This window comes from Schistocerca piceifrons, chromosome 7, assembly GCF_021461385.2.
Source record: "Schistocerca piceifrons isolate TAMUIC-IGC-003096 chromosome 7, iqSchPice1.1, whole genome shotgun sequence".
Lineage (NCBI taxonomy): Eukaryota > Metazoa > Arthropoda > Insecta > Orthoptera > Acrididae > Schistocerca > Schistocerca piceifrons.
In genome coordinates this window covers 468,732,442-468,754,762 of record NC_060144.1, presented here as the reverse complement: position 1 = coordinate 468,754,762, position 22,321 = coordinate 468,732,442, and positions in this window count along the sequence as shown.

The window sequence follows — 22,321 nt, the reverse complement described above, 5'->3', positions numbered from 1 at the left end:
AAACCTAAATCAGGATGACCGGAGACGGGATTGAACCGTCGTCCTCCCGAATGCGAGTCCAGTGTGCGTGCAAGAGGAGCGCTATATGTTAGAAAAAAATATATATATTCTAACTAACAAACAATTAAGTTCATCTTTTGTCGGACAAACGACATGCGGCTAATCTAGTTTGAATTTCGCCCGACGTCGGTGTTAACGCCAGACGTGGTCGACGACAATGAAACCGTTGTCACATTTTCAGCATTGTTTGAAATGATCGGTCAAGCTCCGCGACTTCCTTCAACGCCACCTATGAACAAAAGCTACATATGCGAGCAGATCAGGCTTTGTTCCTAGGTGGCGCTGCTTCCTTCGATAGTCGGCGGAATACGCTTTGTCGCCTGCGCCATTACTGTTTCCTTGACTATCCCGCGCAGTGCAGGGTTTGGCTCGTGTGTCTCAACGCATCCTTATAGTGACGACTATAATTATAGTCTTATAATTATAGACTTTGCGCGGAAGACTTGACTGTAGTATGAAGCAGTCCCTGATCAGTGACAAACAACAAGACAGCAGTGGCCCGTCAGCTGGTGGAGGGGAGGGAGATACTCCAAAGGCGGAAAGGGGGAGGTATGATGACAAATATTTACTGCTAGGTTTCACAAAAACTACAGTCAGGGTGAGGAACGTCCGCTGTGTGTAGTTTGTTTAACGATTTTAGCTGTAGATAGCATGAAACCTAACAAGTTGAAGAGACATCTTGAAACTAAACATCCTGAATAAACGGGAAAACCAAAAGATTTTTTGTCAGGAAACTAAATGTTTTACTATCTACTTAGAAGAACTTCACTAGAACGACGAATATGACGTCTAAAGGCCCTTTTAGCCTCTTACCAGATTTCTCATAGAATTGATAAATGCAGGAAACCACACACGGTTGCAGAAACTCTGGTTTTACCAGCAGCGATTGATGTAGTATCAACAATGTTTGGCGACTCATTTTCTCAACAGTTGAAAACTATTCCCGTCTCTAATAACACAGTGTGTAGAAGAATTTTAGACATTTCTGACTACTTGCTCGAGCAGTTAATAGATAAATTGAGCAACAACTATTTTGCACTCCAAGTGGACGAAGCAACTGACATACATAAAGATGCTCATCTGATTGCTTATGTTCGTTTCGTTGATGAATTTAACATTAGAGCAGAATTTCTTTTCTGTGAGCCGATACTGAAAACAGCTAAAGCTGAAACCCTTTGTGACATTCTCAATACTTTATTTAATCAAAATGGTATATCATTGAATAGGTGCAGTGGAGTATGCGCAGACGGAGCTCGTTCAATGTCTGGAATTCATGGTGGACTGCAAGAGAAAGTTAAAGCTGTAGCTCCTGATGCTGTATAGACTCACTGCATCATACAGTGAGAGGCTCTGGCCGCTAAAAAACTTAGTCCTCCCCTTCATGAAGTTCTGCAAACGGTTATACAAACAGTTTAAGGCGAAATCTATAAATTCGAGGCTTTTTTAAGTGCTATGTGAGGAGATGGGTGATGAAAACACTCAGTTCCTCTTTTTTAGTAATGCTCGATGGCTTTCAAGGGGTAAGGTATTGAAAAGAATGTTTGAGCTGAGGAATGAGGTATTCTGTTTTTTAAAGGAGAGAAGTCATTCTTTGACAGACTGTTTCAACAACGGAGATTTTCTATTTAAAATGGCTTACCCCCTGACATTTTTGAGAAACTAAATATTCTTAGCAGTTCACTCCAAGGTAATCAGGCGACTCTACTATCTTGGAATGAAAAGGTGAAGGCGTTCATTAAGAAGTTAGAGCTGTGGCAAAACCAAATGGAGAGTGACATACTAGATACGTTCCCTGCTACAGTGTCACTGTTAGAGGATACAGATAATTCGGTACTTCCAATGGCGATAAAAGCTTTCTCTCTTCATCATCTTGCAACATTAAAACATCACTTCGAGAAATATTTTAGCAAAGATTTTGCTGGATTTAATTCGATTAAAATTCATAAATGCTCCTGGACCATCATTTCTAAGTATAGAAGAGCAACAACGACTTATTGAACTCACTTGCGATACTTAACTGAAGAGTAAAATTAATGAAGTGTCTTTGTTGACGTTTTCGATACATATTAGCAAGGACTTCCCAACGCTAAACCAAAATGCAATGAAGACCCCGATTCCTTTTGCAACAACATACTTGTGCGAGACTGGATTTTCAGCCTTTTCAGCTATGAAGTCGAACTACCGTTCAGAGCTAAATGTAAACAAGGAACATCGAGTGGCTCTTTCTGCTACTCCTTCCCGTCATGACAAACGTTGTTCTCAAAAGCAAGCTCTTCCATCACACTGAACTTTTTAATTTAAATTGTTATTGCTCTTGTAATTCTTGTTTGCCAAATTGTAAACAATGTTCATTTAATAATTTTTGAATAAAAGACGTGATGAAGGTAAAAAATTTGTTCCGTATTTTCATTATAATAAGTCATGTTATTATTGGTTTCTGCTTCGTAAAATCCTTTTAAAGTGATGTTGGTAAACATAATAAGAAAAAATATAAAATATGACTATTTTATTAATAATAATAGCCTGCAGAGTCTGATCCTATTTTTCCTAGTGAAGGGGGACCCCGAGGAGAAAGGTTTGAGAACCACTGTTCTAGCCCAACATATCTCGTTTCTTCCAGTCTCTTCGTTCGGGATATATTTTGCCATTAAACTAGCCTGTTGGACGCATAGTTGTCCACGAGTGAAGTAGTGCGTGGGATTGAGAGCGTATCACAGAGAGGCATCTGTTAGCTGTGTTGGAGCACACACTGGCTAGAGTGCCATCCATACATCTAGACTAATGAAGAATATGCAAATATGGTGTATGTTTACGGCTTCTGCAATGGTGGTGTTCCTGTTGCTGCAAAGGATACTGTCGACACTTCCCGAAACGTCGAATTCCTGATCGTACACTGCATACCAGTTTTCGTCATATTGCGTGAAACAAGTATACTTCTAATTTGCCGATTTTCTTCTGAGAGTATAACTCAACAATATATGCAGTGACAGCAACACACTGCCCTACTACCAGCACATGGCGACTTTCTGCGTATTGAATCTCGGAAACAATTCCAAATAGGGCATATGTCCATACGAAGTTTCTTGCTTCAAATGATCATACTTGTCTTATCCCTGAGTTTTGACCATTCCTGCTGGAGCACATTGTAAAGGACCTGGCAGGCGATGTTAATAGTAACCTCAGGTATCTCACAGATGACGCTGCAAAGATATACACTCAGACCTTGGCAAGATTTCAAAGTGTTGCAAAGATTAATGTGCAGTAACTAGTTGCAACCCACCGCGACGCCAAGGGAATTCAGAACACCGTGTTCCAGTTACCGACCCGAAACCACGCAGCTGATGACACAGCCGACTCGCAGAAGCGCCACACGTTACGTCAACGTGTGGTAAGTCTCATACCGATTCGCCGACGAGCATCGCACCAACCGGCGCTTCATTCCTGCGCCACCAGACAGCCAAACACAGTCGACGAGGCGTTATTTTTACACGCCCATCGAGCCGCCTCGCAGAGGTTCGACTCGGAGACCGTGACCAGCGGCACCGAACAGACCCATCATATGCTTGACAGCCGTCGGCATCAGCCCTCCCCTCGTATGCCTAAGCCCTCAGTATGTGGCGCCCTCCCTCTATGCTCCACACTGACTTAGAATCCTGAACACCTGGAAAGAATTTCAAAATTACTCCACTATTTCCAGAAATGAGTGTAATGGGGTTTCTAAAGATTCTTTTAGCGGTTTTTGTGTCGAAATTGAAAAATTCAAAATGGCGGATCCAATCTGACGAAAACAATCTGGAAAAAAATAGTGAACTGAACAAAAACTGTTTTCATGGTAAACTCTATTACAAAATTGTCCCTATTACTGTCTTTATTACAGAAGATATATATTAGTAACAAAACCTGGATCTTTTTTAAATCTGCTTAATCTTCACGTGAGGCAATACTGACCTTACGACTTATTTTAGAAGAAAGATTAAGGAAAGGAAAACCTACGTTTCTAGTATTTGTAGACTTAGAGAAAGTGTTTGACAATGTTGATTGGAATACTATCTTTTAAATTCTAAAGGCGGCAGGGGTAAAATACAAGGAGCGAAAGGCTATTTACAATTTGTACAGAAACCAGATGGCAGTTATAAGAGTCGAGGGACATGAAAGGGAAGCAGTGGCTGGGAAGTGAGTGAGACAGGTTTGTAGCCTCCCTCCGATGTTATTCAATCTGAGTACTGAGCAAACAGTAAAAGAAACAAAGGAAAAATTCGGAGTAGTTATTAAAATCCATGGAGGAGAAATAAAAACTTTTGAGGTTCGCCGATGACATTGTAATTCTGTCGGAGACAGCAAAGGACATGGAAGAGCAGTTGAACGGAATGGACAGTGTCTTGAAAGGAGGATATAAGATGAACATCAACAAAAGCAAAACGAGGATAATGGAATGTAGTCGAATTAAGTCGGGTGATGCTGAGGGAATTAGATTAGGAAATGAGACACTTAAAGTAGTAAAGGAGTTTTGCTATTTACGGAGCAAAATAACTGATGATGGTCGAAGTAGAGATGATATAAAATGTAGACTGGCAATGGAAAACAAAGCGTTTCTGAAGAAGAGAAATTTGACATCGAATATTGATTTAAGTGTCAGGAAGTCGTTTCTTAAAGTATTTGTATGGAGTGTAGCCATGTATGGAAGTGAAACATGGACGATAATTAGTTAGACAAGAAGAGAATAGAAGCTTTCGAAATGTGGTGCTAAAGAAGAATGCTGAAGATTAGATGGGTAGATCACATAACTAATGAGTAGGTATTGAACAGAATTGGGGAGAAGAGGAGTTTGTGGCACAACTTGACTAGAAGAAGGGATCGGTTGGTAGGCCATGTTCTGAGGGATCAAGGGATCACCAATTTAGTACTGGAAGCCAGGGTGGAGGGTAAAAATCGTAGAGGGAGACCAAGAGATGAATACACTAAGCGGATTCAGAAGGATGTAGGCTGCAGTAGGTACTGGGAGATGAAGAAGCTTGCACAGGATAGAGTAGCAGTCTGCCGGCTGCGGTGGCCGTGCGGTTCTAGGCACTGCAGTCCGGAACCGCGGGACTGCTACGGTTGGAGGTTCGAATCCTGCCTCGGGCATGGATGTGTGTGATGTCCTTAGGTTAGCTAGGTTTAAGTAGTTCTAAGTTCTAGGGGACTGATGACCTAAGCTGTTAAGTCCCATAGTGTTCAGAACCAGTAGCAGTCTCAGGACTGAAGACCACAACAACAACAACTGTCTTTATTACAGAAGATATATATCAGTAACAAAAACTGGATCTTTTTTAAGTCTACTTAATCTTCTCCCTCTTGCGCTTCTTGTTCTTCATCTTCACGCCTTCCTTCATCTTCTTCCTCACCGACGTTTGTATCCTCTTCATCATCCGTAGCATCCGATTCCTAGTAATCCTCTGCAGTAGGGACCAAGAGGACAACAACTTCCGACGACAATGTTTTCACTTCCGTCGGAGATTGTTTCCGCAAAGAAGAAAATATGTAGGAATCGTTTGTTGCCAGAAGTCTCCGGAACCGCGAGAAGTGGCCGCGCGGTTTGAGGCGCCATGCCACGAATTGCGCGGCCCCTCCCGCCGGAGGTTCGAGTCTTCCCTCGAGCGTGGGTGTGTGTGTTGTTCTTAGCATAAGTTACGTTATGATTAAGTAGTGAGTAAAACTATGGACCGATGACCTCACCTGTTTGGTCTCTTAGGATTTCACACACGTTTCAACATTTGAAGTCTCTGGAAAACATCCTCCATATTTTTCACGCGAGAAGACTTTCGGGCAAAGCTTAAGCGATACTACCTCATTAACTTGTTTGTTGATCCCTGCGCATCTTCCGAGAGGTGATCTGTCGGTGAAAGTGTTGAAACAATTATGTCCAGTCCGTGGATTAATAGTCTGTGGACTCCTGTTGCCATATTGTACCAAGACCAGTCTTTGACATAATACCAGGCTCTGGCAGTGGCGTAGCCTCGAAACTTTTCGCTTTTAGTTTCTATTCTTTCAGTGTAAATAACGGCATTTCACAACCCTAACGCTGAGTTTATGTGATCGCTCTAAGCTTGTGGTTATAGCTTGATAGCAGTGCCTACCAATTTTAATTGTATATTACAGCACTGAGGATGGTCATTAAGTGACCGACAATCGATTTTGCTGATATCAAAACAACAAAATACGGCCAATGCTGATTTCCCTTCCAGTTCTTAAAAAAGTTGCTCAAAGCCGGAGTTGTGGCTAGTAGCTGAATTTTAAGGCTGATTCGCTAAGATAATGCTACATACTTAGAAAGGGAATGAAAAAGAAAGCGAAATGTGGTGCAATCTAAAATTTGCATATTTTTTTCTTTTGACCGTGTTTTGCAATTTTCTTCCTTGCATTCCGGCAACAAGTTAACTAACAAAAATCAATCGTTAATTAATGATTAAATAATGAAATAAATTTTCGCAATTAAATACAAATACTTTTCTAATAGCCCCTGTTTATAAAAATTTCGGTCTAATTTCGCTGAACGAAAATATTTCGTCCGACAGACGCTGTACTTTTTCAGCCCGGCTCGCTCGGTGCGAGACTCAGAAATGAGTGCCGCATTGGACCTGAAATTGAACCTTCGAAAGAAACAGCTGGCCGCTTCTCAGACCAGTACTCAATAGTCCCAACATTATCCTAGCAAAAATATTAAAGGAAACTTCTTAACTCCGAAGTTTTCTTTTTTATTTATGGCCAATTTTTCCGGCTTCTGACCCGTAAGCGCCGCACGGCACTGCAGGTTTCGCCGGCCAGCGCAATTCGCCGCGCACGGACCGTGACCACTACTTGCCGTCTCAGCAGTCGCTACATCAACGTGCGTGCTTGCGTTTAGGGATTGGAAAAATCGACCGTTTAAAACCGTTAACGCTTCTGAATAATCGGTATTTTTGGTACCACAATATTTGACAGTGTTGTTGGACTTAGTTATAACAGTTTTTTTTCAGTTGTTACTGATGTGTTGTTGTGGTCTTTAGTCCGAAGACTGGTTTGATGCTGCTCCCCATGCTACTCGATCCCGTGCAAGTGTCTTCATATCCGAATAACTACTGCTACTTACATCCTTCTGAATCTGCTTACTGTATTAGTGTCTTGGTCGCGTTTTACTCCCCATGCTTCACTCCAATACCAAACTGTTAATCCGTTGATTATCTCAGAGTGTGTCCTGTCAACCGATCCCTTCTTTCAGTCAGGTTCTGCTAAAAAATTTCGTAACTCCCCAAGTCTATTCAGTATGTCCTCATTACTTTCAAGATCTAACCATCTAATCTTTAGCGAACTTCTGTAGCACTAGATTTCAAAAGCCTCTATTCTCTTATGTCTGTTAATCTTCTGTTTTTCACTTCGGTACATGGCTACACCCCAGACAAATACCTTCATAAAAAACTTCCTAATATTTAAACTTATACTCGATGTTAACAAATTTCTCCTCTTCAGTTAGGCTTCTCTTACCATTCTCAGTCTTCTTTTTACACCCTCTCTACTTCGGCCATCATCAGTTTCTTTACCGCTCGGATAGAAAAACTCATCTACTAGTTTTAGAGTATTGTTTTCTAATCTAATTCTCTCAGTATCGCCTGATTTAATTCTACTACATTCCATTACCCTTGGTTTGTTTTTGTTGCCATTCAATTTATATAGCCCTTCCAAGAGCGGCTCTAGGCGGTTCAGTCCGCGCGACCGCTCCGGTCGCAGGTTCGAATCCTGCCTCGGGCATGGATGTGTGTGATGTCTTTAGGTTGGTTAGGTTTAAGTAGTTCTAAGTTCTAGGGGACTGATGATCTCAGATGTTAAGTCCAGTAGCGCTCAGAGCCATTTGAACCATTTGAACCTTTCAAGATGCTGACCATTCCTTTCAGCTGCTCTTCCAAGTCCTTTGCTGTCTCTGACGGTATGACAATGTCATCGACAAACCTCCATATTTTTGTTTCTTCTCCCTGAGCTTTTGTCCGACTTCAGATTTTTGTTTGCTTTCCTTTAATGCTTGCCCAATGTACCAATAACATCTAAGACAGGCCGCAACCCTGTCTCACTCCTTTCTGAACCATTGCTTCCCTTCATGTCCCTCAGCTCTTATAAGTGCCGTCTGGTTTTTGTACAAGTTGAAAATATCCTCTCGCTCCCTGTATTTCAGCCTCGCTACCTTCAGAACTTCAAAGAGGGTATTTCAGTCAACATTTTCAAAAGTTTTCTCTAAGTCTACAAATGCTGTAAATTAAACTTTGCGTCTCCTTGATCTACCTTCTAATACAAGTGGTGGAGTCAGTATTGCTTCGCGTGCTCCTACATTTTTCCTGAATCCAAAGTGAACCTCCCCGAAGTCGCCTTCCACCACTTTTTCCCATTGTTTTGTAGAGAATTCGTGTTAGTATTTTGCAATCAAGACTTATTCAACCGATAGTTTGGTAATAGACACACCTGTCAGCTCCTGTTTTTTTTGGAATTACAGTTATTATATTCTTCTTCAAGTCTACGGGTATTTCGCCTGTCTCATACATCTTGCTCTACTAAGGCTGGCGGCCGGAGTGGCCGAGCGGTTCTAGGCGCTACAGTCTGGAACCGCGCGACCGCTACGGTCGCAGGTTCGAATCCTGCCTCGGGCATGGATGTGTGTGATGCCCTTAGGTTAGTTAGGTTTAAGTAGTTCTAAGTTCTAGGGGACAGACGTTAAGTCCCATAGTGCTCAGAGCCATTTGAATCATTTTTTTTTTCCTACTAAGGCTATCATCAGTTCTGATGGAATATCGTCTAACCCTGGGGCCTTCCTTCGACTTAGGTCTTTCTGTGCTTTGTCAAATTCTTCTCGCAGTGTCATATCTTCCATCTCATCTTTATCTAGGTCCTCTTCCGTTTGTATAATATTGCCTTCTTAGTAATAATCGGAGAAATACCGAAATATTGGGTTATTCTATAAAGCGGGAAAGTGATCAGCGTTGTTATAATAACAACACCGACCGTTAGAAAGTAGCAGCACATTACATACAAATCAGACAGCATCACTGAGACGATAGAGTATGTGCTACCGTTGGAAGTGGCCTGTTAGACATTACGCTGGTCCGTGCAGTGTCCAAGACCCGCCACCAGCTGGTGTGTACGGAAGCTTGTCGCTGTCGTCCTCGGACAAAGGCTGTGTTGAAGAATGGCCATCCCTAGTTTGGAAGTATTCTGAGAAGTCTGGTGGCAGTGAAGTATAATGCTCCATTGGCTTTAAACGATTTAAAACCGGAGGAGGCACAACAAACTTCCGGCAGCATATAAAGAGAAAACATCCACAATGTTCCATGGAAGAAAAGGTAAATTTGAGTGACGTACCTACAATTTTATTGACGTACTGTTAAGTTGGAATAGTAACTGAACCCTTAATTTCATAGTCGCTGCAGGGTGAAACATTGGTACCACCCAAAGGTGACGATGCAGGAAAGCCATCTACTTGTGATCTTTCCTATTGTCATTGCTACGCGCGTCTTCTTCATCTTTGCCATCTTTGCAGGAGGCTATGAGATCAGTTTCTGCGATAGCGTTAATCCTACATCGATCGAGATCTCTTACTCCTTCGCCTTCATTTGAATTTTCCAGTCTGTATTCGAAGCCTACGTTTGTTACAGGCAATAATAGCAATAATAAACGAAAATTGGTTATTTCAGAAACTGATAACTTTGAGTGGTTTTAACAGTTAACCATCAACTCTAGAGAGCATTAAGTGGTGTGCAGAAGCAAACGTGTTTCTGCTGTTGTGCGCACGACGTCACGGCAGAGCTCTTGGCGTCCGCACTTGTATGTTGGCGGCTGTTGTAGTTTCGTGAGTTTTGTCGTTTTCGCTTAGTCACTTTCTTTCGGAAAGTGACTTGTAATAAAAAGTGTTTTGACATCGTATAACCAGAGCCTGGCTGTGCCGTTGTTGGCGACAACGTTCATAATCGTAACACAAAAGCGGTTGAAGTAGTGCCTTATGATTTCCCGCGGAATGTAAGTTTGGAAAAGGTTTCACTGTTGAATCTGCTTGTTACGCTTTAAATAGAGTTAATATACAGAATTCCTTAGCGACATTACAGAGGATAAGTGGTCATCTGAGAAATTTTTAGCAATAATGAAAATATCTGGGCACAATATTTTCACCTCAGAAGCTTCATGCATGGGTGAAAAGTGGTACGAAGAGGTAAGCAGGACATCTGCAACAGATGCAGGGAAGAAATATTTTAACAGACGGGGGATCCATAGAGCAAGGGTAGAGAAATTAGAATAGATTTCACCTTAGAAGAAGAGTGCTGATAAATGCAGCCACCCACTTTGATAAAAGAAAATCCAAAGGGTAGGAGTACGCCCAAAGTACAAATCTGAGTGTGGTATTTAAATTAGCTAATTCAAATACTTTCTAACTATGAGTCACTGACATAATTACCTGAGAGAAACGACCTAACCGATGAAGGTTTTTCGTGTGATGAATCCATAATGGAAATAGCGAGATATCCAGATCTTGTTTTCTCATTAAAACTTTGCTCATAAACAACATTTTGCTCTTTGCCAACATTTCCTTTTGGAGAAAACTGAAAAAACAAATATCCTGAACCTCAGGCGTGTTACAGTGTGATAGCTGCATGAAGTTTTTTAAGTCAGCTGTTTTTGTTTCAAAGTTGGACAGTTTGCAGAATGTAGCAGTAAAATTCTGGCAGTAGAAGAATAGCTATTTATATTTCATTTTTCTGGAAGAAAGTAAAAGCCTGACAGTGGAGAAAACAAAGAGTTCTTAATTAAAGTTCTTGCACACTTAATGCAGAAATAAAGTTATGTAGGGTCTAGTTCAAGTCAAAGAACACAACGCAAATAATTTTAAGTCCATTAAACTTAGAGGATAAATACCGAAATATTACAAGCCTGCTGCTTCGTCACCAAGTCAGATCAGGTCTTCTTTTGGAAGACCACGTTGCAGGTTCTGGGACGCGAAGGCCGGCTCAGATGGCGTCTATGGCGTTGCACTGGCTCCGGAGTGAGGTGGTTGAAGAAATGCATAAGCATTCAGTACTTGGCTCAGGAGACACAGAGTGAACTGACATCTGAGGACCCGTGAGTTGACCTAAGTATAACTCCAGGCGTCAGGATACAGTCGGTCTTGCTTCCCTTAACATGGCTAGTGTAGGGAAGAGGTCCATGGGACAAGCGACCTTTGCTGGCGCTTCGCAAGCTATGTGTAGCGTGGCAGCCCTGGCGTGTCATCTGCTAGGATGCCAGTTGTCTGGCTAGCTCTGCTGTTATGTGGGCTGCTGGCAGAGTAGGGGTGGACCCCTGATAGAGCAAACAGTTTTTAGGGATGTGAATTACAATGATCTAATACTAGGCTCAGTTCTAAGTAAAAGCAGGTAGCAGACCTTAATTCATTGGTAGGATACTGGAAAAATGCAATCAGACTGCAAATAACATTGCTTACACAATACTCGTACGACCTACACAAAATATTACTTGAATGTGTGAGACCCATACTAAACAGGACTGATATAGGATATTAAATACGTACAAAAAAGGGGCTGCAAGAAAGGTCATTATTTATTTGACAGCATCACAGAGATGCTGAAATATCTGATCTGGCTGATGCCTGAAGATAAATGTCAGCTGTCCCACCAAAACCTACTTCAGAAACTCCGAGAAACAGTATTAAGTGAGGAATATGCTACAGACTCCTATAGATCACTTCTTTAAGGTAATCAAAGCCTAATTACAGTGCATGCAGGGGCATTTATGCAACCATTCTCCCACACTTCGTATGTCAATGGAACAAGAATGAAGCCGAATATGGAGCGCAATGGGTTGCGCCTTCTGCCATGTACTTCACAACGGTTTTGAGAGTAGACATGGTGATTTTTCTAAATGGAGACAAACAGCAGGAATCAATCACTGAGAGGATAAGGACCGTAGAAGGTTATATGGACATTTAGCTGGAAATGCAATCCAAGGTATCTACACCCACCCAAAGAGAGAGATAAAAGGCCTTTCGCAGTATAGGTCTCAAGGTTGAAAGCATACATGAGAATAACCATACGAGTGGAAATGTTCTTCTCTACTAGTGTTTTAGATGCACACCCAAGAGGGCAAAGAGGTGTGCCACCATCAACATATTACCCTTCATACCATTATGAGCATGTTTTATAGAAGGGGAGATAGGGTCACCTTCCGGAATTGCTGATGTAAGGGAATGGTGACTTGTCCCTCAAGGCAGTCCCCAATAATCCTTGCCCATACACTGAGGACGAATCAGTGCACATGGCTCACAGCTACCATACCGTGAGGATTCTCCGTAGCTCACAAGTGGGTGTTGTGAAAGTTGAATATACTGCCCCTCGCAAAGGTATCCTCATCTGTGAATAGGATGGATGACAGGAATCCCAGTACTGTGGGTGACCTGTGCGATGATACAGCGTCAAAACTGTTGCCTCGGAGGTGAGTCCGTAGATAACAGGGCTGCACACATTTTACATTACATGGATTGGGGCAGTTGTCATGCAGAACATTCCACTCGGTGGCGTGGCTTATCTGATGCTGGCGGGCAACCTGTTGGTGCTGATACCGAGATAATTGACAAACATATTTTGGTGCTAGCTTCAAATTGGTGAACCTCCCATGGAAAGCATTTCCGCCTGTACTTCCATATGGCTCTGTTTGCTCCTTATTCTCTAAAGTATCGTTTCCTGTGGTTTGTCCCCATTTAGCAAAGTCACCCTCTAGACGTAGATGTAGATGTAGAGCCGTGTAGGTGTTTCACGTCTTTAGATATGATTTAATGTGCCTCCGTTGCTGAGGACACTGTGGTCGTTGTCACAGGTATGCACACAGTGCGTAGCTGTCATCCGTTACAACAGACGATCCATTAGCGGAGGAAAGTGTAGTGAGGACCAGCCGACCTAGTCAGAAGAGCTGTTTCAGATAGTGACAGTCTCGAGAGATTTTTGTATCATAATGGAATGTAGCAAGAGTAGTGACGTTTCTACAAGCTTTTCAACTCAGGAAGACAGACAATTAATGGCCTCGCCGCGCGGGATTGGCAGAGCGGTCTAGGGCGCTGCAGTCATGGACTGTGCGGCTGCTCCCGGCGGAGGTTCGAGTCCTCCCTCGGGCATGGGTGGGTGTATTTGTCCTTAGGATAATTTAGGTTAAGTAGTGTGTAAGCTTAGGGACTGATGACCTTAGCAGTTAAGTCCCATAAGATTTCACACACACAATTAATGGCATCACTTTTTTATTATCCAAGACTGTGGCGTTATAACACACCAGTGATATAGTCTGCTACGAGTAAAAGTACATCATTTTCGGTCAGCACGCCCTATACGGGGTGAGCCAGGAGCAAATGTACTGCGTGGTTATAATTAAAGTGCAGCTATTGATGGAGATCCAGTACGGGCTGCAGTTGTCGTTTGGCAGCGAAACTTATTACATATGCTAATGTGCTAATGATGAACTGATTTACTCTCTGAAAGTATTAGTTCCGATTTTGACCAGCAGGTGCAAATCTTGTGCTGTACAGCATCTCGTCGACATCTCCAGTACTCATATGGAACAAACTGTGTAAGCATCTGTTAATAAAATCAACATTTTGTCTTCCTCACTTGTTTGACTTTATCTCCCCATATTTCACCCCTATCCCATTACGTATGGAAACATTCCTTTACGTCCTTCCTGCATTCACAGCGACAGGTTTGTACCTGGTGCTGACAACTGGAACTAACTTTTTCCATCGTAAATCGGTTTCACATTAACGCGTTGGAATATAAACCAAGGATCACTGCCAAACGATAATTGCAACCCACACTGGACCTCTGTGAGTAGCTGCACTTTAATTATAACCACAGTATTAGTGATTCTGAACGAAAAACAAATCGTATGGAATACGCACTATTTCGTAAGGTTTCCTAAATAGAGCTCGTTTAATACCATTTTCGTATGTTTTTGTTGAATAACTCGAAAACCGCTCCGTTCAGCGAAAACGTGTTGCAGTACACAAGCTACATTGTATTTCCTACTAAAGAGGTCCTATTCATTTTTTCTCTTGGGCTACCAATTTGCACAAAGAGAGCCTGAGAGTATTGAAAGTCTGGCGCAACGGACATTTGCTGTAGCTTAGATATTTTTTGTAGGCCAATTTCAGATAGTCTCTCGACTTGACAGACCACAAGAGCCGCATATCAAATTGTTCGTTTCATCTTCCTGTACTCTGTTGTGGTATGTTGCAAACTACGGGTATTTTTGAATAATACAGATAATAAATAACACTGTACATTAAATGTGTTCTGTCTCGAAAAGCATTCGGAACAGAACATATGTCCATACGAAGATTTCTGTTCAGAATCACTGATATTCCCCCCCTGCAGAGCGTGTATCTTTCCTCATTACTCACCCTGTAGATGGCATGGGCTAAGAGTGACAAACTGAGTGGCACATATGTCTATTCAAGTAAGTATTTTATCTGGACTGCAGCTATCTGTGTGACGCAAATGCAAGAGTGTAACTCCAGGGTGAAGTCAGCACAGCCTGCGAGTAAAGCGGTGGGCTAGATCTATGACCGACAACGGTGGTAATACTGTGAGAATTGTGAAAAAATCGTTATACAAGCGCACAATTTATCACAAAGATAGGCTGTACGCGAGAACAAATAAGGTTTCATGCCTATATCACTACAGTTCTTGCGTAGAATCTATACATTGCTAACAAGGTGACCGTACGAACTTCCTCTCACCCCTGATTTTCATTGATCTGGTCTATAGGGCACGATTAGGACTTCAATACCTGGAGACAGGGAGACGCAACTCTCAACCGTTTCCGCGGAAATCTGGTTTGAGAACTTGTGGTGTAACTATGTACTCTCTGTGATGGTCAGTAGAACTCAGAAGATCACAGCCGAGCGAGTAAGCATTCAGTTTCATAATTACAAGATCCGTGGATCGAATCTCATTCAAAGTGTGGTTTTTTTTTTCGTAATTCTAACGACAGGTACGCATGGTACGAGACGAAATTGTGTGACGATCGAGAACCAAGTTTGTTTTGCAACTGACACATTGAAGAAACCATGCACATGGCAAAAGTTCAGCTTACATTAAATGTGCTCTATGTCGCAATAATTAATGCTTCCATATTTCTATGATCAGTATCATCCCGATTCGTGCAGTGTTACGTAGTTACACACTATACGTTTCACAAATGTACACACAAAAACATAAAGAAAATTGCCACACTGATTTGACTGAAAGCTTTTGTGTATCCAGTTTTTATATGCCGTTTTCTTACAAAAAATTTCTCATTTTTTCAGGACAAAGATTACGCTAATAATAAATGAACCACTATATATTGACCATTTGAACAATCATAATAAATCTATTGCTACAATTATGTCGGAGGGAAAAAAGGATGTAACGGCAGTGAGATTCGATCCGGTGTCCTCACGATTATGAACCTAAGCGCTTCTTCGTTCGGTTGCGGATTCCTTAATTAATAGCGACCATACAAGAATATAAGCACGCTTAAAACTTTCAATTTCGAGTTTCTCGAAAATGATTGAGAGTTACAACCTCCTGTTTCCGTATGCTGAAGTCCTAGTTGTGCCCTGCACACCCTGTGAATATGAATTAAATCGACGAAGGGAAGTTCATACGGTCCGCTTGTTAGCTTCTTCGAGTTGTGATAACAGCGTCTAAGTTCATTCTCCATCAATGTACTCTGCAAAATTATAGTAACTGGTGTTACTCGATGTAGAAACAACCAGGAGGTAGTATATGGCCCTAGAGTTAACAGTGGCTCCGAATTCTGTTCAGTGATTGAGTCCTCCGTCGAAGATAAAAGTATAATGAGAGCGATATCTCTATCTATTTCTTATCAATTTTATAATATTTGTATTTAAATGACTGTCGGACCATTTTTAAAGAACTATATATTTTACTGTCACGGATGTACTGTATCAGTTCACAGGACTGGTCTTTGCTGATGTGAAACAAATACGTTCAACTCCTTGTGAGCAATTATGCGTAACGTAAACCCAAAGACATTAAGTCGCATTCTTGTCCTATGTCGTGCCGGGTTTCTATATCTGATGCTCATGACACGCAGCTACGGCAGCTCTCGTCGGATTACAAATGATTGCAAGGGTCATACAGAATAAATCAGAGATTAGAAGGCATCATTAATAAATAATGTCCACGAATTCTGACTTCGTTCATCGACGCTCACGAAATTAATTATCTCGGGGAGAATTTGTGACATGTTTATATTTCCACTTCCTGCTACACAAAGTTCACAGAAAGTTTCTTAGGACTGAAAACACCCGTCTCTTACACGGTTTGTAGTGAAGAGAAACAGCATGTGTTAATGTAGCTGCAAGACGTTGTAGTGCACAATGCTTAGGAAGCGCCCACCGCTATGTGCTTGACGGTGAGTTAAGGGGTGTAAGTATAGATGAAAATTGGAGCGAATAGAGGGAAATGGAGAATAAGAAGCAACCACTAGATTGAGACAGCTACAAAGTCGGATCCAGAGGAAACCGTGCGTTACTACAGTACGACCGGGACCACTGATCCCGGTCCGGGTGGAGCGAAAATCGCGGGTGTGGTAACGCAGTTGCTGCCCGCGCGCCCTGCGGACGTAATCCGCCCTAACTGAGCGTGAAATTGCCATTCGTCCCCCAGCATCGAACATTTCCCAACGGACCGGCACAGATGAACAAGAAACCCGTCATTTTCTTTGTCCCGAAGTAATGTTCCTTTCTATGAAGAATAAGAAACAGCGACTCTGTCGGACAGATCGATACGCCCATATTTCCTTGTAACTGTTCCAGTACTCCTTTACAGAAAGAGAAATCATTCCTTCCGTCACAGCAGACATTTTCATACTGTTTCCAAAGGGCACTTATTACCATGAAAGTACAGTGCCGTGTAATACTTAAAGTAACTTTCGCATGATCTTGTACCGTGACGTCGTTGTGTTGTATTGTAAGGCGCCACGTATACCGTTTGTATCGTTTGTGCCGGCCAGGGTGACCGAGAGGTTCTAGGTGCTACAGTCTGGAACCGCGCGACCGCTACGGTCGCAAGTTCGAATCCTGCTTCGGGCATGGATGTGTGTGACGTCCTTAGGTTAGTTAGGTTTAAGTAGTTCTCAGTTCTAGGGGACTGATGACCTCAGCAGTTAAGTCCCATAGTGCTCAGAGCAATTTGAACCATTTGTATCGTTTGTATATGTGTACGTGTATGTCGTCGTTGTCGTCTTTTCTTTTCCTCGTCGGCATCAGAGCATGAGAAATGTTTATGCTTGTGTTTACCTATTTGTTGTTGACAACACACATCTACACGGCCACGGTACCACCTGATTCCAGGATAGCTAGCTTAGGTTCTTCATTTAATCTTTCAGTCTCTAAGAACCGGCTACTTTTAATCAGGCCCGAAACTCGACTTGTAACGAGAGCACTTACGACCAGTCTGTCACAATATTAATAATATGTAAGGCTTTACACCACTATAAGAAAATATCACTGTTCATGAAATAACAAAATATACGAATAAACTTCTTTATATCTTTCCTTTTATTTAATCAAATGCTTTCAAATATTTATTTCGTACCCACAAGTCATTCACACCTGGATATACAGTGTAAATGTGTGCATGAAAAATAGTACACTGTTTCTGCTGATAACCACGTATGAGTTTTTGGATTGCTAGGCTACTTCGATTAACAGGATTTATACTGGATTTTGAAATTGATCTTTCTATCGGAAATTACGTCCTCCACAATGGCAATTCAACAGTGGGGTAACCATCAAATATTGTACCCTTTCGCGATAATTAAGAATTCGCGTAAATTGTATTCTCGAGAGATTAAAGCAAACCATCGTCGGTGCAAAAGCAGTCTTGATACCGCGACACACTCGCGATGCTTACTAGTCTGTCGCGAAATTGAACTGCATACATCTACAATCAATTCCAAGGTCATAATTCGCCCCACGTGACTGTGTGCAACTGAACTTCGTCAAATCAATTATTTCTCGAATCGTAATCACTGATCCCGACACTGACCGTACATAAACGCACAATTAACACTCTTTTTTTCTAAGAGTAAAAGATGGCGTCATTTCATCTCCATAGTTATTAAAATATTATTCCAAATGACCTCAAATATTTATCGTCATTCTATATTTAACGGTGATCAGAAAAAATATGATTTACTATCGGAAAATAAAACATAACAGATCGCAAATGCCGGCCGGAGTGGCCGTGCGGTTCTGGGCGCTACAGTCTGGAACCGCGTGACCGCTACGGTCGCAGGTTCGAATCCTGCCTCGGGCATGGATGTTTGTGATGTCCTTAGGTTCGTTAGGTTTAAGTAGTTCTAAGTTCTAGGGGACTGATGACCCCAGCAGTTATGTCCCATAGTGCTCAGAACCAACCAGATCGCAAATCGCACGTAACTAAATGACAGATTTGCATAGTGTCAGGACTTAATCACGCAAAACCATATAAAGAAATGCCTGAAATCTCAATTTCTCCGTACCAACTGACAGATACGAATAAGATATTCAAGAACTCATAGATCAATCCCGACCTGTAATGTTATAACCAGTCACTGCCAACTAACAGATCTCGATGAAACTTGGACCATATATATCAAGAATTGCTACAGTAACACAGGAATACACCATGATACGAAGAGATACGTCAGTCTCATTCAGAGGCAATAATAACACTGAATCACCGCGTTTCATGAACGTCCTATGGACATTACGAAAGGCGGGACACTGTTCTTAATGGGGTTATGATCGCCAAGGACGGCAGTGCATGCTGTGAAACATCCTCCCATGGTGGTCATGAAGTTGATAAGAAGTTCTTCCATCTGGACTACCAAAGCGATGATTTCGGACTATATTACCTGGTGCACTACACATTCCTTCCTATCGCCACATGAGGGCATATCCAGAGTTACACTCCTGGAAATGGAAAAAAGAACACATTGACACCGGTGTGTCAGACCCACCATACTTGCTCCGGACACTGCGAGAGGGCTGTACAAGCAATGATCACACGCGCGGCACAGTGGACACACCAGGAACCGCGGTGTTGGCCGTCGAATGGCGCTAGCTGCGCAGCATTTGTGCACCGCCGCCGTCAGTGTCAGCCAGTTTGCCGTGGCATACGGAGCTCCATCGCAGTCTTTAACACTGGTAGCATGCCGCGACAGCGTGGACGTGAACCGTATGTGCAGTTGACGGACTTTGAGCGAGGGCGTATAGTGGGCATGCGGGAGGCCGGGTGGACGTACCGCCGAATTGCTCAACACGTGGGGCGTGAGGTCTCCACAGTACATCGATGTTGTCGCCAGTGGTCGGCAGAAGGTGCACGTGCCCGTCGACCTGGGACCGGACCGCAGCGACGCACGGATGCACGCCAAGACGTAGGATCCTACGTAGTGCCGTAGGGGACCGCACCGCCACTTCCCAGCAAATTAGGGACACTGTTGCTCCTGGGGTATCGGCGAGGACCATTCGCAACCGTCTCCATGAAGCTGGGCTACGGTCCTGCACACCGTTAGGCCGTCTTCCGCTCACGCCCCAACATCGTGCAGCCTGCCTCCAGTGGTGTCGCGACAGGCGTGAATGGAGGGACGAATGGAGACGTGTCGTCTTCAGCGATGAGAGTCGCTTCTTCCTTGGTGCCAATGATGGTCGTATGCGTGTTTGGCGCCGTGCAGGTGAGCGCCACAATCAGGACTGCATACGACCGAGGCACACAGGGCCAACACCCGGCATCATGGTGTGGGGAGCGATCTCCTACACTGGCCGTACACCACTGGTGATCGTCGAGGGGACACTGAATAGTGCACGGTACTTCCAAACCGTCATCGAACCCATCGTTCTACCATTCCTAGACCGGCAAGCGAACTTGCTGTTCCAACAGGGCAATGCACGTCCGCATGTATCCCGTGCCACCCAACGTGCTCTAGAAGGTGTAAGTCAACTACCCTGGCCAGCAAGATCTCCGGATCTGTCCCCCATTGAGCATGTTTGGGACTGGATGAAGCGTCGTCTCACGCGGTCTGCACGTCCAGCACGAACGCTGGTCCAACTGAGGCGCCAGGTGGAAATGGCATGGCAAGCCGTTCCACAGGACTACATCCAGCATCTCTACGATCGTCTCCATGGGAGAATAGCAGCCTGCATTGCTGCGAAAGGTGGATATACACTGTACTAGTGCCGACATTGTGCATGCTCTGTTGCCTGTGTCTATGTGCCTGTGGTTCTGTCAGTGTGATCATGTGATGTATCTGACCCCAGGAATGTGTCAATAAAGTTTCCCCTTCCTGGGACAATGAATTCACGGTGTTCTTATTTCAATTTCCAGGAGTGTATTATTCTGACTAAGTTTGCTCTCGTCTGAGAAGAGCCAGCTAACCCACTCGTCGTTGATCCAGTACCTATGCTCTTGGCACCATTGCGAATGATGCCGCCGACGTTTTGGTTCAACGGAACTGAACGTACGCCGGGCAAAGAGGCCACCTTCATGCTTCGCAGTGCCATTGTGGAGTGTGAGACTGCGTGCCCTGCAATGCTGTTGAATGTGGCTGCAACTGCAACCGCTGCTTTTCGTGGGCCTCTTATAGTCTGTTGCATAATGTAGTGGTCATCTGCAGCTGTAGTTGACCGTGGTCGAGCACTTCCTCTCCTACGGGCAGCAGCGTCTGTGGTTCGGATCGTTTCCGAGGCACGCGAGCGATACCAACTTTCTGGGCTACACTCGTCACTCTTCGCCCTTCTTCTTGTTTCCCGATGATTCTTCCCAGTGTGAAGTCATCCAGATGTTGCCTCCAGGACTTTTAGTAATAAGAACACCACCATAATTCATCTTAATATCTCACTGATTGACACATACTGTGTTTTCCCTTTCCTTCAACTGACTATTGTTGCTCACTACAGTCACGCTAACCTCAAGCCATATGACGTCCAACTTCCTGGGCGCCACTGGGAGACCTCTGGCAACATGACTCCGCACTTTCATTCATTACCACAAGGTGGGTAATATGCTATGTATCTTCATTAATCTCGGCCTAAAGTGCAGCAAGCAGTCCATATTTTCAAATTCACATTTCATATGCAAACATGTTGAAAATCTGTACATTATATGAAAAGGATGTGAAGGATTGATTCGGTATATTGCAGCACAGGTCCACATTGCATTGAGAAATATCCAACAAATTTGAAACACACATAGGAGAGTTTTCCCAGTTGCCGGACAGGTCTGGTTTACCCATTTGCATCCAAGAAGGCGGATGCTGACTGCTCTGCAATTTTAGCGGAAAACACTTGGGTGATGTTTCTCATGCCACTTCCCTTTTGTTCTTGATAATGGTATGAAGTCCGTTGTTAAGTGAACGTTCGTTGTTACTAGTACTATGTACGTAAGTTTTATAGAAATTTTGCATCGTCCTCTCTTAACTTAAACGAAACTATTATTATATCAATAAATAAAATAAATGTCGTGTGACTAGGGCCCCCCGTCGGGTACACCGTTCGCCGGGTGCAAGTCTTTCGATTTGACGCCAATTCTGCGACTTTCGCATCGATGGGGATGAAATGATGATGATTATGACAACACAACACCCAGTCCTGACCGGAGAAAATCTCCGACCCAGCCGGGAATCGAACCCGGACCCTTAGGATTGACATTCTGTCACGCAAACCACTCAGCTATCGGGGGCGGGCATATCAATTAATATGTACCTGAATTAAGAGTAGCACGCCGTTCCTTTTTTTTATCGAAACTACCTATATTTGAAAAGCACTTCGTCTTTTTAAATCTGTCGTGTTGGCCCCAGTCTCAGACACTACGTTTGTGAGCAACTCAAGCAAACATACTCAAACTGTTTTTCATTTTTTATCGATTATTGTCAGCATGACAATTTCAAATCAATGAAATTGGCATGAGTAGACAATGAAAAAAGCTGTCTATCGAATATTAGCTGGAAACGGTCAAGGGAATCTATTGGCACTAAAAACATATTCCTGTTGTCTCAGAATCGACAACTACAGGTCCTATCCGGCGGCGACCTTCAACCAGGCGGGACTTGCAGCAGCTTCCCAGTGTCCCCGTATTGTCCACGAAGACATAACAGGCACAAGGTATAAAACCAACTCGCCCAAACACAGTGCAGCGCTTCACAACAGAACAGTAAGGCGATAACACAGGCAAACTATGAG